The sequence below is a fragment of the Sinocyclocheilus anshuiensis genome, unplaced genomic scaffold, assembly GCF_001515605.1.
Source record: "Sinocyclocheilus anshuiensis isolate Anshui unplaced genomic scaffold, SAMN03320099.WGS_v1.1 scaffold1287, whole genome shotgun sequence".
In the NCBI taxonomy this organism is placed as follows: domain Eukaryota; kingdom Metazoa; phylum Chordata; class Actinopteri; order Cypriniformes; family Cyprinidae; genus Sinocyclocheilus; species Sinocyclocheilus anshuiensis.
Genome location: NW_015539958.1, coordinates 807,381 through 819,769, shown reverse-complemented (window position 1 = coordinate 819,769; position 12,389 = coordinate 807,381). Strand labels below are relative to the sequence as shown.

General features: G+C 37.6%; 1 protein-coding gene across 1 annotated transcript in view; it reads left to right on the top strand.

The window, feature by feature from the left end:
- The first annotated feature begins 239 nt into the window (after window positions 1-239).
- The window catches only part of LOC107687020 (signal transducer and activator of transcription 5B-like), a 97,791-nt gene continuing 85,641 nt past the window's right edge, over window positions 240-12,389 (top strand). Inside the window, exon 1 of the mRNA XM_016484158.1 lies at window positions 240-364. The gene's annotated coding sequence lies outside the window, so the exon portion shown is untranslated. The remainder of the gene's footprint in view (window positions 365-12,389) is intronic.

Genomic DNA, 12,389 nt, shown 5'->3' with positions numbered 1-12,389 from the left:
TACGAATCGGACATGTCCGAAAGCTTCGCAGTTCAGTGATTTGTTGACTCCAGAACTGCTCGGACACGTTCAAAGTCAGATTCGTGAAAGAATCGTTCAGAGGGATTTGGTGAAACGGTTCAGACGATTCATTAATGCGATTCGACTCAAACGAACGATTCGCTTACGAATCGGACATCGCCGAGAGAGAGAGAGAGAGAGAGAGAGAGAGAGAGGGGGGGGAGAAGCACATGAAAAACTGCGTAACACACTGCTGGTTGAGATAGACGGGGCAGAAAGGTTGCCTTTCTGGGTCGTAGGCGCTTTGCTGGAGCTTTGCTGTACTTTTATGCGAAACGACAGCGGATTTAGAAGACCTGCCGAGGTATGTTTCATGCATCTGTGCGCTTTCAGTGTGTCCTAAATGTTGTTTGTCGATGTAAAATGTTGTTTTAACAGCATAGTTATTTACAAAACAAATGTCCACGGTTGATCATGTTGAGACTTCACTGGGGCTGGACTTTTCGCGCTGAATTAAAGCTGTTTACGTTGCTCTTAGAGATCTCAGAACACATAACTTGTCTAATAGAATCTTACCGAAAATGTTCCTGTTCAGTTCAGACAGTGCGCGTTTGCCACCGGTGTTTCGCAAGCCCCCACGCTCTTGCACCCTGATTTTTTTTATTATCGGATCAACAGGCAGAGAGTCCAGCCCCCCTCCAGCACGCCTGTCAAGTCTCACGGACGGTCCAGCTCACATTTCCAACTCCATTACAGTCCAGCGAATGCAGCTCCATATTTCTGCGCGTTTGACCCGTTCGCATTTGAAGTTAATTCTGACAACATTGAGCGCTCAGCGGAAAACGAGCGCACGCTCCTGGGCGAAAGTTTTCTTCAGGCTGTTGAATTTACCGTCATGAGCGATAGTGCGGAGCTGTCAGTAAGAAGCTCTTCTTTTGGGCTCGTGGTTGAAGAGCCAAATTGGTTTCAGTGGGTGAAAGTTTGTTACGTTACGAAGAGTTCATGATTAAAACATTAAGGCAGTTCTATCGCCGTGATACAATACGGTTGTGACTGGAGATATAAATCAAGCAAGAGTGGGTTATTAAAGCCATATCTCTTGCCGAAATGTGAACTGTCCTTCCGTTTTGAGGTGTCACATTCATTTTGGCCACGCGACTGCTACTGCAGATACAAGAAACAAATAGATTAATATAGCGACAAGCAGCAATGACCGGGGTTCAAGCACATAAAGGCATTGAAGGTGGTATATTTTAGGGTCTACGCCAACCTGGATGTATGGCTGACAGTAAAACACATCCAAAATGGAGAATATGCTCACACACACACACACACTGAAATGAAATGATTAAACTAGTTTATTAATACTCAATAAGCATACTTAAACATACAGACACAGAGACACACACACATATACAGACATACATGCACACACATTTTGTTTTAGATATAGATATTTGAAATAAATGATAGGTGACACAAAACTTATTACAAGTCTTCTCTTTTTAAGAGTGTATATGTCATTTTCAGGTTTCACTGTAATCATAATCTGGCATAATTGTAAAAACTGATATGTCTGTATGAACAAAATGATAAACTTTGACTCAATGTGATTTTAAATGTTATAACAGTGATTTTATAATGTTTTAGGATGAATCCTTAAGCTAACCTATGAACAGTACTGTTTCAGTGCATTTAATGAGTCCATTAGTGGTCTTCCGCTGCCATCTAGTGGTTATAGATGCAATTTCTCATACAACACTGTGTTTAACCTTTATAACTATTATAATGTTATTTTTTGCCCAATTTCTCTTATATTTTGCATGCTTGTTTAGAGTGAAATTATGCATAATTTTACACAGTTTTGAGAGACATTGTGGGCTTTCTCCAGAGAATATTTCTGCAGTGGTTTGGTTCCGATCGGGCAAAAAACCTAGGACTAGTTCGCAAAAGTAGGTTTTTTAAATAATCTTGAATATTTAATGACCAGTTTGATTGACAGCATTGGTTCTAGAGGCAAAGTTGTTCAAAATGAGGAGATCTATCATATGATATGAAGATCTAGTTTTCGTGTAAATATATGAGAATTTTTTTAGCAATTTGAGGCCATTTACCATAGAAATCTTGTGTTTTTGATGCCTTTTCAACTGTTATAGCGCCACCTACGGTTCGATCTCCATGAAAGTTTGCATGCTTGTTAAGAGTCATCTGACACATGTTGTCACCAGGTTTCGTAAAGGTTTGAGTTTTCGTTTAGGTTTTATAGGCTTTTGAGTATATTTGACCACGCCCCTTTAAAAATGAGCCCATTATAGCTAACCAAAGGACGAAAAAATTCAAATTTTTTTTGATAATTATTGATCTAGAGAGTCCAGAGAATATTACTGCAGTGGTTTGGTTCCGATCGGGCGAAAAACCTAGGACTAGTTTGCAAAAGTGCTGCAGTGGTTTGATCGAGATTGAGCAAAAAACCTAGGACTAGTTCGCAAAAGTAGGTTTTTAACATATTTGTGAATATTTAATGAACGATTTGATTGACAGCAATGTTTCTAGAAGCAAAGTTACTCATTATGAGAAGATCTATCAAACGATATGCATATTGTGTTGATGTGTGAAAAATCGTGCAATATACAATCGTTTACACACTTGAAAAATGCAATTTCGGCCCCCACTGGCCGATTTCTTTCAACACTCTTACAGACCTTTAGGGCTATGTGTCGAACATGCCCACCGAGTTTCATTCCGATCGACCTCCATTAACCCTGTCAAATAGGTGCTTAAAATTGTTTGGCCAATGGCGGCCATGTTTTTTTAGATACGCGAATGTCCTCATAGACACTTATGCCACTTTGGACAAAGACACTGCATACCAATTTTCAAGTCGATCTCCTCATAGACACTTGTGCCACTTTGGACAAAGACACTGCATACCAATTTTCAAGTCGATCGGACCAACGGTTGCGTAGTCATAGCTGTTTTTCTGTTTTTTTTCTTCTGTCTTATAGCGCCACCAAGTGGTAGAGCTGCGCAATTTTTTTTTATTTGACCAAAGATTAAGCTCCTACACATATGTACCAAGTTTGGTGAAGATATCTCATTCCGTTCAAAAGTTATAGCCATTTTAGTCAAATTGGCCCCGCCACTTACAAATGTTTTGGCGCCCCTTTGCAACCGTGAGTTGAAAGCTCAACCTTTTTTTGATAATTATTCCTAAACACTGTCCATAGAGTATTTCTGCACTGGTTTGGTTCTGATCGGGCTACAATTAACATTTGGCTAACGTTAGCATAGACGCTTTTTGGCATACTGTTTCGCGCAAAAATCGAAATTTCAACTTTTTTTTTTATAATTATTGATATTCAGTGTCCAAAGAACATTTCTGCACTGGTTTGGTTCCGATAGGGTGAAAAACCTAGGACTAGTTCGCAAAAGTAGGTTTCTGACAAAATTCAAAATGGCGGAACATTTTTATAGACGGAAATGGAATCGGAGATAGTCATTTTGTTTTGATTAAGCCAAGGAATCCAAAGATATAAGACACTTGAGTCTACGACAAACGGTGTAGGAGTTATGAGGGCTTTTGCGTTTTTGATCGCTGTAGCGCCACCTATTGGCCGATTGGACCGGCTCTTTGCGCCTGAGTAGCGAGCATGACTACTACCTTTTGACCAAGTTTCAGCTCTCTAGGCCTTACAGTTTAGGCTGCACGATCAGTTTTAGGGAAGAATAATAATAATAAAAATAATAATAATAATAATAATAATAATAATAAAAATCCTAACAATTACAATAGGGTTTCAGCACTTCGTGCTCGAACCCCTAACAAGAAAGGCGTGCGCGTACGCTCATTTAGACGTGCTTTGACCGTTATGCTAAGGGCATTGGGCTTTTTTTAATCATAGCGCAGTTATGTGAATCTGAGTTAATTAGTCCCTGACACACGACAGTAGCAGTTGCCCTAGTGAGAAAGTGAAAGGCATGTTCTCTATTTTTCTCCTTTGATATTATCTTCCACAGCAGATTCTTTTATCTCCCATCATGCAATTTGTTAGTTTCCGTTCAACAGTGTCAAATGTGTGCATGCGTGAGCTTTTGTGCATTCATATAGACTGTGTAGCCTATACATGTGCGCTGTACCTGTGTGATTTTCTTAATGTGACTGTTTGTGAACACATTGCTTTTTAATATGCCCCTAAAATGTACAGAGCTCATAATTTATGTATCTGATTTTTAGATGTATAATATACTAGACCTGATTTTTTTTCCTCTTACAGGGAAAAATATTCGATGTGGTTCATTTTGGTGAATTTGTGATATACAAATTTGTGAATTTGTGATAGCGTACTGAGAACCAAATCTTAATTGCAAGAGAAAGTTGAAAATGACCAGAGAACCAGCTATGTAAATGTTAATGCCTCCTGACGCTCAAACCCTTGATTAAACTATTACCTTGATAGCACACTCACATCACCGAGCATTTACATCTGCAAGACGTATTTGTGTTTGCTCATCTGTAATACGTCTATAGGACGTTTCCTATCAGATGTCAAATAGACATTTAGAAAATGTCTTTAAGATGTTTATGATTTCGAATGTATGTAAAACTGACATCTTAGAGACGTCTATCAGATGTTTGTACACAGCAGATGCTTTCCAGATTAAGCGATCTTTAACAGACATCTTGAAGATGTACGTGTGCTATCTGGGTTAGAAATTATTACAGTTCTTTCCAGTCGTAGTTCCAGTAGTATTCTAATAGTGCTTTATGACTCAGTCACATGTAACCAGAAGTAGAGTAAAAATGAAATCGGTCAACAAGGATCATCACAGAAAATTAGCACATTTTTTTTGCACAGATTATTGGTAAACTAGTTTAGCAAGTGATTGATGGCAGTAGTCATCAAATAGCTACAGTAACAAGTTAGTTTGATTTTTCATTCCTGTGCATTCCAGGAATCACTCAGATGTTCAAATCAACGTTTTCATGGCTAAACTGACAATCACACACTTTAACATTGTCTTCTTTTGTTATGTAATTTGAGTAGTGAAGATGTTTGCTGTCAAATGATTGAATCCAAGTATCATTAGTAATTACCAATGGCATTAACCAGATATATCTGTTATGAATCATTATATGAAGTTCGGGAAGGGATTAGATGCATGACTTCCCAAACAGCCCGTCTGCTTAGTCACATTTTGTTGTGATAAAGCACCGCCTACTGGAAATACATAATACATTAGCAGTCGTGTTACATTTGGTAAAAATGTTAGCATTACAGTGCATCAGACTGTGATGCCATGAATTAAATTAGACTTTTAGCCCAGTTTAGAATATATTACATAAGTCTGAAGTATGCTTTGATTTCACATTGTGTCTTGTGTTTTTGTAGTAGCTCAACTGGAGAAGGCTTATGAAGTTTGTGTGTTTGCATTTCAGGCCTGGAGAAATGTGGTATGGATGAGCACTTAAGAGCCGCTTAACTAAAGTGTTTATGTACTTGACCAGTGTCAGTCATTCATTTATCTAAAGCTTTACTTTAAGATGTGTTTTCAGTTGGCAGTAATTTAGCATCGGAGTTGATTACTTAAGACCACACAAGCTTGGAAACAGATGGCCTGTCATGACAACAAAGAGTAAACAAATAAATTGGTGGGCAAACATACAAATTGGTGGGTGATTGCAACAAGAAATCTTCTATATGGTTTAGGCTAACCCATTTTGTTTCTTCACAGTAGGGTGCATTAAGGATAGAATGTATTATGTTAATTTGATTGTTTCTAAAAGCTAATTGCATACTTACATTTACATACTGAATAGTTATGTTTAATGCACTATAAAATGACCTTTGGCCATTAAAGGATTAGTTCACTTCCAGAATAAAAATTTCCTGATAATTTACTCACTCCCATATCATCCAAAATGTTCATGTCTTTCTTTCTTCAATCGAAAAGAAAAGATGGTTTTTTGAGGAAAACGTTCCAGGATTTTTCTCCATATAATGGGCTTCAGTGGTGGCCAATGGGCTGAAGGTCCAAATTGCAGTTTCAGCTAGGGCTGTGCAAATAATCGAATGCGATTTTCATGCGCATCTCGTCAGTAAAGCCGGTTTTGTGATTAGTAGTAAATCTCCAGCACGTGCTTTCAGATGGAGCGGCATTTACTACACAGAGCCGTAACTTGCGTAACTTGTCAGTGAACTACGGCTCTGTGTAGTAAATGCCGCTCCATCTGAAAGCACGTGCTGGAGATTTACTACTAATCACAGAACCGGCTTTACTGACTAGATACGCATGAAAATCGCATTCGATTATTTGCACAGCCCTAGTTTCACTGCAGCTTCAAAGGGCTCTACATGATCCCAGCCGAGGAATAAGGGTCTCATCTAGTGAAACGATCAGTCATTTTCTTAAAAACATTAAAATGTATATACTTTTTAACTGGAAACCAGGACATTTTTATTCTGGAAGTGAACTAATCCTTTAATGTTTGTTTTAATGTTTGTCCAGCTGTAGAAAAAGGGACAGATGTCTCTTTAGTAAAGGTGTCTTTACACAGCTAAGTTAAGGCTCTTCTGTGCCTGCTCAAAATTTTGTGTAAAGACACAATGCCACATAAAAGTCAGACTAAAGTATGCCTGCTCAGACCAACCTCAACCCCTAATGCTGCTCAGAGATAGCTTAAATGCATTTACAAAGCAATTACATTATATTAGGGGCTGAGGTGGGTCTGAGCAGGCATAATTTAGTCTGACTTTGATGCAGCATTGCGTCTTTACACTGAATTTTCAGCAGGCACAGAGCAGCCTTAACTCAGCGGAGCAAAGACGCCTTTAGTTAGTGTATCTTCCCACAACTGGAAGTCAAACGCATGTTTAACAAAATTGTTTGGCCAACACTGCCTGTGAGAAATCAGGAATGTAGAGGATTTGGTATGGGATTAGAAGGGAAACTCGGGTCTGTTGAAAGATCACATTTCATAAATAAGTGAACATTTAGCCCTGTTGCACCATATATTTGTTTAGCTGGACTGTACAACCTAGGTTGACCTGTGCTGCCAAAGATTGTGCGGTTGATGCCCTCTTGTTGGAGTCGACACACAGCATTTGAGAGGGTTGACTGGGACGTGATTGCTGTGCAGGGAATACGTTCAACATGTTGACTGGCACACTGTGTACAGAAGGAGAGGTAAAGGAAGAAAGGCAGAGGGAGCTGAAAGAAGGTCTGTAAACTGACGTAGAGGGCAGAGTTGTGCTTTTTATTTGGTTACACATATTTGTCAATTTTCTTGGAAAGCTCTTCTTTAACGAGCACCTGGAAATGTGAGAGGGAATCAAAGGTCTGTGCAGCAAGATCAGCACATTTGGCTTGTTTTTCTGGATTGTAGCATTAATGGTTAGCATTATTTAACCAACATCAGTGGTCATGTACTTATGTTGCGATGCATAAAGAAGGTCAAGCTTGTCTTATTGATTATACTGAAGTTCATTAAGTCAGCCATATGCTTCATTGCAGCTTTTGCAATGAAAGCCTCATATTTACGTGTTCATTTGGTCTGCTTTATATAAGCCTACAGGTGACACTGTCACCAAATGAGCAAGAAGGCGTGACTTTAGATTACAGGGCCAGTTAGTCTTGATCTGTGCCTTGATTCTGTATTCCAGATTTTTATGGGATGGGTGTTGTTGCAAAGCCTGTGTGCTTATTTATTGTCTTGTGTCATGTGTGATTTGTTTACAAATGCCAAAATCAAATGATGTTTCAAAGACTCTTATGAGCTGGTTCATTTTAGTGAAAAATGTACAGCTTAAATCAGTGTAATTAATGATTGTCTGTTCATTTGACAATGTCTAGCTAAAAATACACATTACATGGTTTGTAAGTAGTATTTCAGTAATGAATGAAATAAACTACCGCTCAAACGATTGGAATTAGTAGAATTTTTTTATGTATTTGAAAGAAGTCTCTTATGCTCACTAAGGCTGCATTTAAAAAAAATTAAAAATAATAAAACATTTATTACATTTTAAAATAACTGTTTTCTATTTTATTATATTTTAAAAATGAATTTTATTTCTGTGATGGCAAAGCTACATTTTTAGCAGCATTACTTCAGTCTTCACAGTGTCATCCTTCAGAAATCATTCTGATATGACGATTTAGTGCTCAAGAAACATGTTTCATTATTATCAGTGGTGAAAACAGTTGTGCTACTTAATATTTTTTTGTGGAAACATAATAAAATAATAAAAAAAAACATGTCATGACCCCTTTAATGAATCAAAAGTCAGAGAGATTGAGGAAATGAAAGTAAGGGAAATTTAGCGAGTGATAGAGCAGTTTCCTCAATTCTTATTCATTCAGAAACTAGTACCGTCATCGATCTGTGCAGTGTTAGAACAGCTTTACATTACTCTGTGTTGTATGTGAAATTTATTTGAAAGACATTGACTAGACTGTAATCGCTTAAAATCTCTGAGCACTAAAACAGCTAAACTGAATCTTTACCATTGACCACTGATAGAGTGTGTTCTACTTTTTAGTTTCCTCTAAATCTATATTTAACAAGCTCTTTTATGCGCTTTCACTTTCTGTTTGTGCTCTCTCTGTGCATCTTTGCTGGTGTCTTCCTCTTCCAGTGTTTGTGTCCGTTACTGGGGTTTACACATTATCTGTTTTTGTGGTTTCTCACGATCTGCTAACCGACCTTGACTACCATCCTCCTGTCCAGCGCTCAACTTGCTCCGTGCTCTGGTAGACAGAAAGAAAACGGAGCATCAGATGAGAAAGAGAGAAACTGCTGTGGTTAATGTAAGCCTGTTAGGAGTCACTCCCAATGAAGTGGTGTTTATTGTAAAAGAGGAAAGACTTTGATCTTTAGTTCTAATGCTTATGCCATTTGCTCTGGTGTTGTGTTTTTCTCATGTTTTTGGAGATGCAAATGTGCATCCATGCTGTCATCAATCAATTTTATGACCTGCTGTATCAGAAATGGCCATACACTCCTAAAAATAAATGTTCTTTGTTTCCATATATGGTATGATGAATAACTTTTTTTCTTCAGCTTATTCAAATGTTCTTCACATTAAGAAAAAAATAGTTATTTTCTGAACTGTTCACTGAAAGTTCCTCTTCTATGGCATCGCTTAGAAAACCCCCTTTTGGAACCTTTGTTTAGCAAAGAGTGTAAAGTATGGGGAAAAAAGGTTAGTAAATGTTAAAAAATAAAATAAAAAATAGTTTGGAGCATATACTAAAGTGCCTACCAAAAATGATCTAATGTAATTTTGGCCTGATATGAGAAGAACCACAGATGATGACCAAAGCATGTAATTGTTATTACATGTTATTATGTAAACTCTTCTATGATTGTGTGGTCGGAGAGCAAGGCAATCACCTGTTAAAAAGAAGGTTTTGGCCTAATATCTGAGAGGATGGAAGCAACAGTAATGTTGTCTGTAATGCTAAACCATTTCTAAAGCACATCCTTAAAGATGCAATACAAGTCCTGAAATTTAGCCTACTATCATTATCAGTCACTATGGTTACAAGCGCTGCTCAAGGCTGCTGTGAGTTCAGGTGGAGCGTTGTCATAGTTGCTTGCTATAATTATTGGCGGAAGTACCTGCTTTTTGGTTTGTTCACACTGCAGAAACTGGGAACGGGTTAAATTATAGGAACACCTTTTGGGGGAATAAATTAGCTTCTACTTCAGATTAGGGTCTAACCTAGCACAATATCTACTAGTGATGTAAGTAGTGTACATTGATTGACCGAATACATACCATAAGAAAACGGGCACCCGCCATTTTTAAAAAGTAGTGTAAATACACAGTTTACATATACTGTACTTACTCCACAAACTAACTCCTCGAGCATGGGAAACAGTGATAGATGGACCGATGCTGAAGTCCAGGCACTTCGCCATCCTCCAGTTGTTGGTGATGCCGAATGACTTGCTTAAATGACATTGCTGTCGGCCGGCTCAGTCACTTTAGAGTTCCTAAAATGTAGTCCTCGCGGGACCACACTGGTGGCTATTTTTTTAGTTTCTATAACTACCCAATGTGAAAGCCATTTTAGAGAATGCGATTGACTTCAGTTACCTGATCATATACAGACAGTATCCATTTCCATTCCTGTATGCTTTTACATATACAGGACAATTTGAGAGTCACCTGGTTGTCAATCCCCAAGGGATTTGATGAATGACTGATGTTTTTTGTACTTTTGTTCACTTGCGCACACTGGAAATTCATACCTATTATATAATGTCCTCATGGCACACAGCCACAGAAATAATGGAATTCAATATATATTTTTTTCTCTGTGTGTGTATGTATGTGTATGTATGTTTATCTGAATTTTTTATATAACATTTGTCTTAAGGTCACCGACATGTTCATGAATATGTTTTTTTTTCTTTTTAAATTAGCAGCAGTTACTGAGAGCTTGATGGGGAAGGAACAGAGAAAAATACTGAAATTTAGGAAGTAGATACACTACCGTTCAAAATTTCGAGGTCAGATTTTTTTGCTTTTTTGACAAAAATCTCTTATGCTCACATTTATTTGATCAGTATACAGTAAAATCAGTAATATTGTGGAGTATTATTTCAATTTAGTGTGTTTTCTATTTCAATTAATTTATTGCTTTGATGACAAAGCAGATTTTTTAACATGATCCTTCAGAAATTCTGATATGCTGATTTGGTGCTGCATTGCACTGCTTAATATTTTTGTGCAAACCATGATTTTTCAGGATTCTTTGATGAATAGAATATTCAACAGAACAGCATTTATTTGAAATAGAAATATTTTGTAACATTATAGACGTCTTGGATGCATCCTTACTGAATAAAACTGAATATTTTATCCTAAACTGAATATTTATTAAAAAAAAAAATAAAATCTTACTGACCCCAAACTTCAGATCAGTGGTGTTTGTAAGAGATTATTTTTATAAACACGTTGATTTTTCCAGGATCCATATTATGCACTAATTTTGCACACTCATTATTTTGAACACTCAAATTCAAGCTTTAATAGTAATTCAATCAGTTTACTCTACTTGTTTAGACTTTTTTGACATTCATTTACCCTTAAAGAGTGAGTGCTGCAGAGGACGAGTGACATTACTGAGGCAGAATTAAAGGTCAGATGATTAAAACAGAGCGGTAAAGAGCAGGAAACATTCTGAGCTTCCCATAGCAACAAACTGATTGACTGGAGACCGGCCCGAATCAGTGAAGTGAAACTAAGTTTAGACTGACAACACAGTAGGGATGTGGAGAGTATTTAGAGATCTAGGTGAATCGTGTGGATTTAAATACATGCATATAGATGTGGCCTGAATATTTGTATAAATATGAACTTGCGTATGTGTAGAGATGTGTATTTTTATGGTTATCAATATAGAACTTGTAGAATCATGGTGGAATATTTCCTAGTAATGAACATTGATTGTTCTGAGCTTGCATCTATATTTCATGCTTCATTTCAATGTCATGGTTGTGAAATTAGCATTTATAAGAAATGTTTGTGAGAAGGTGGTGGCTGGAGGAGGGGCGGCAGATGTCAAAGTTCAGGACAGAGCCCTGATTAGCTTATCTGACTATCAGGTTCATACAGCGGTCAGTTTACCTAAACTGCAGACGACCTAATGAAGCTACTTTGAATATCTTCCTGTCAAGACAATATCTATCTGTCGTCTGTCTGTCAGTCAGGGCACTTTTATCTGTTCTCGTTTCAGTTCTGTATGCATCAGTGTGCATGTGGCCAATGTTTTAGATCTGTTCCAGTTGACTTGAGTGAGTAAATCTCTCCTGACTGCTCACACTGTCCACCATGCTGTGTCTGTTTGTTTCTGCCTCTCTCACTCTTTCTGTTTTCTCCCTGAGAATAAATCACTGATAGAGAGAGGCTGGCCATAAAGCTAGTGCGAGAGCAGAGAGAAGAGTGTTTCTGTCCTGCTTAAGCCTATTACAGGCTTAGCGAACCAAGCAGTGCCCCTTTAGCCCATAGAAAAAGAGAATGAAAGACAGTGAGAGACAGATGTTTAGTTATTCATCTGAGAGTATTAAAGAGGTAAAAACACTCCATTAAGCTGACAGCTCAGAGCTCAGTATAAATATTAACAGTGATTTGCTGCCACCTGCTGGCGGTTTTAATTTCACATTTCGGCTTTTTCTTTTTCTTTTTTTTTTCATGTTTTAAATCATTTAAAATATCTGTATTCAACGTTTTATGTTTAATATATCAAATCATTATTTATGCATTTGTAACTGCAGGTTAAATGCATGGTAGAGCATTGCGTCAGCAGCGCAAAAGGTCGTGGGTTCGATTCCCAGGGAACACACATACTGGTAAAAAAATGTATAGCCTGAATGCACT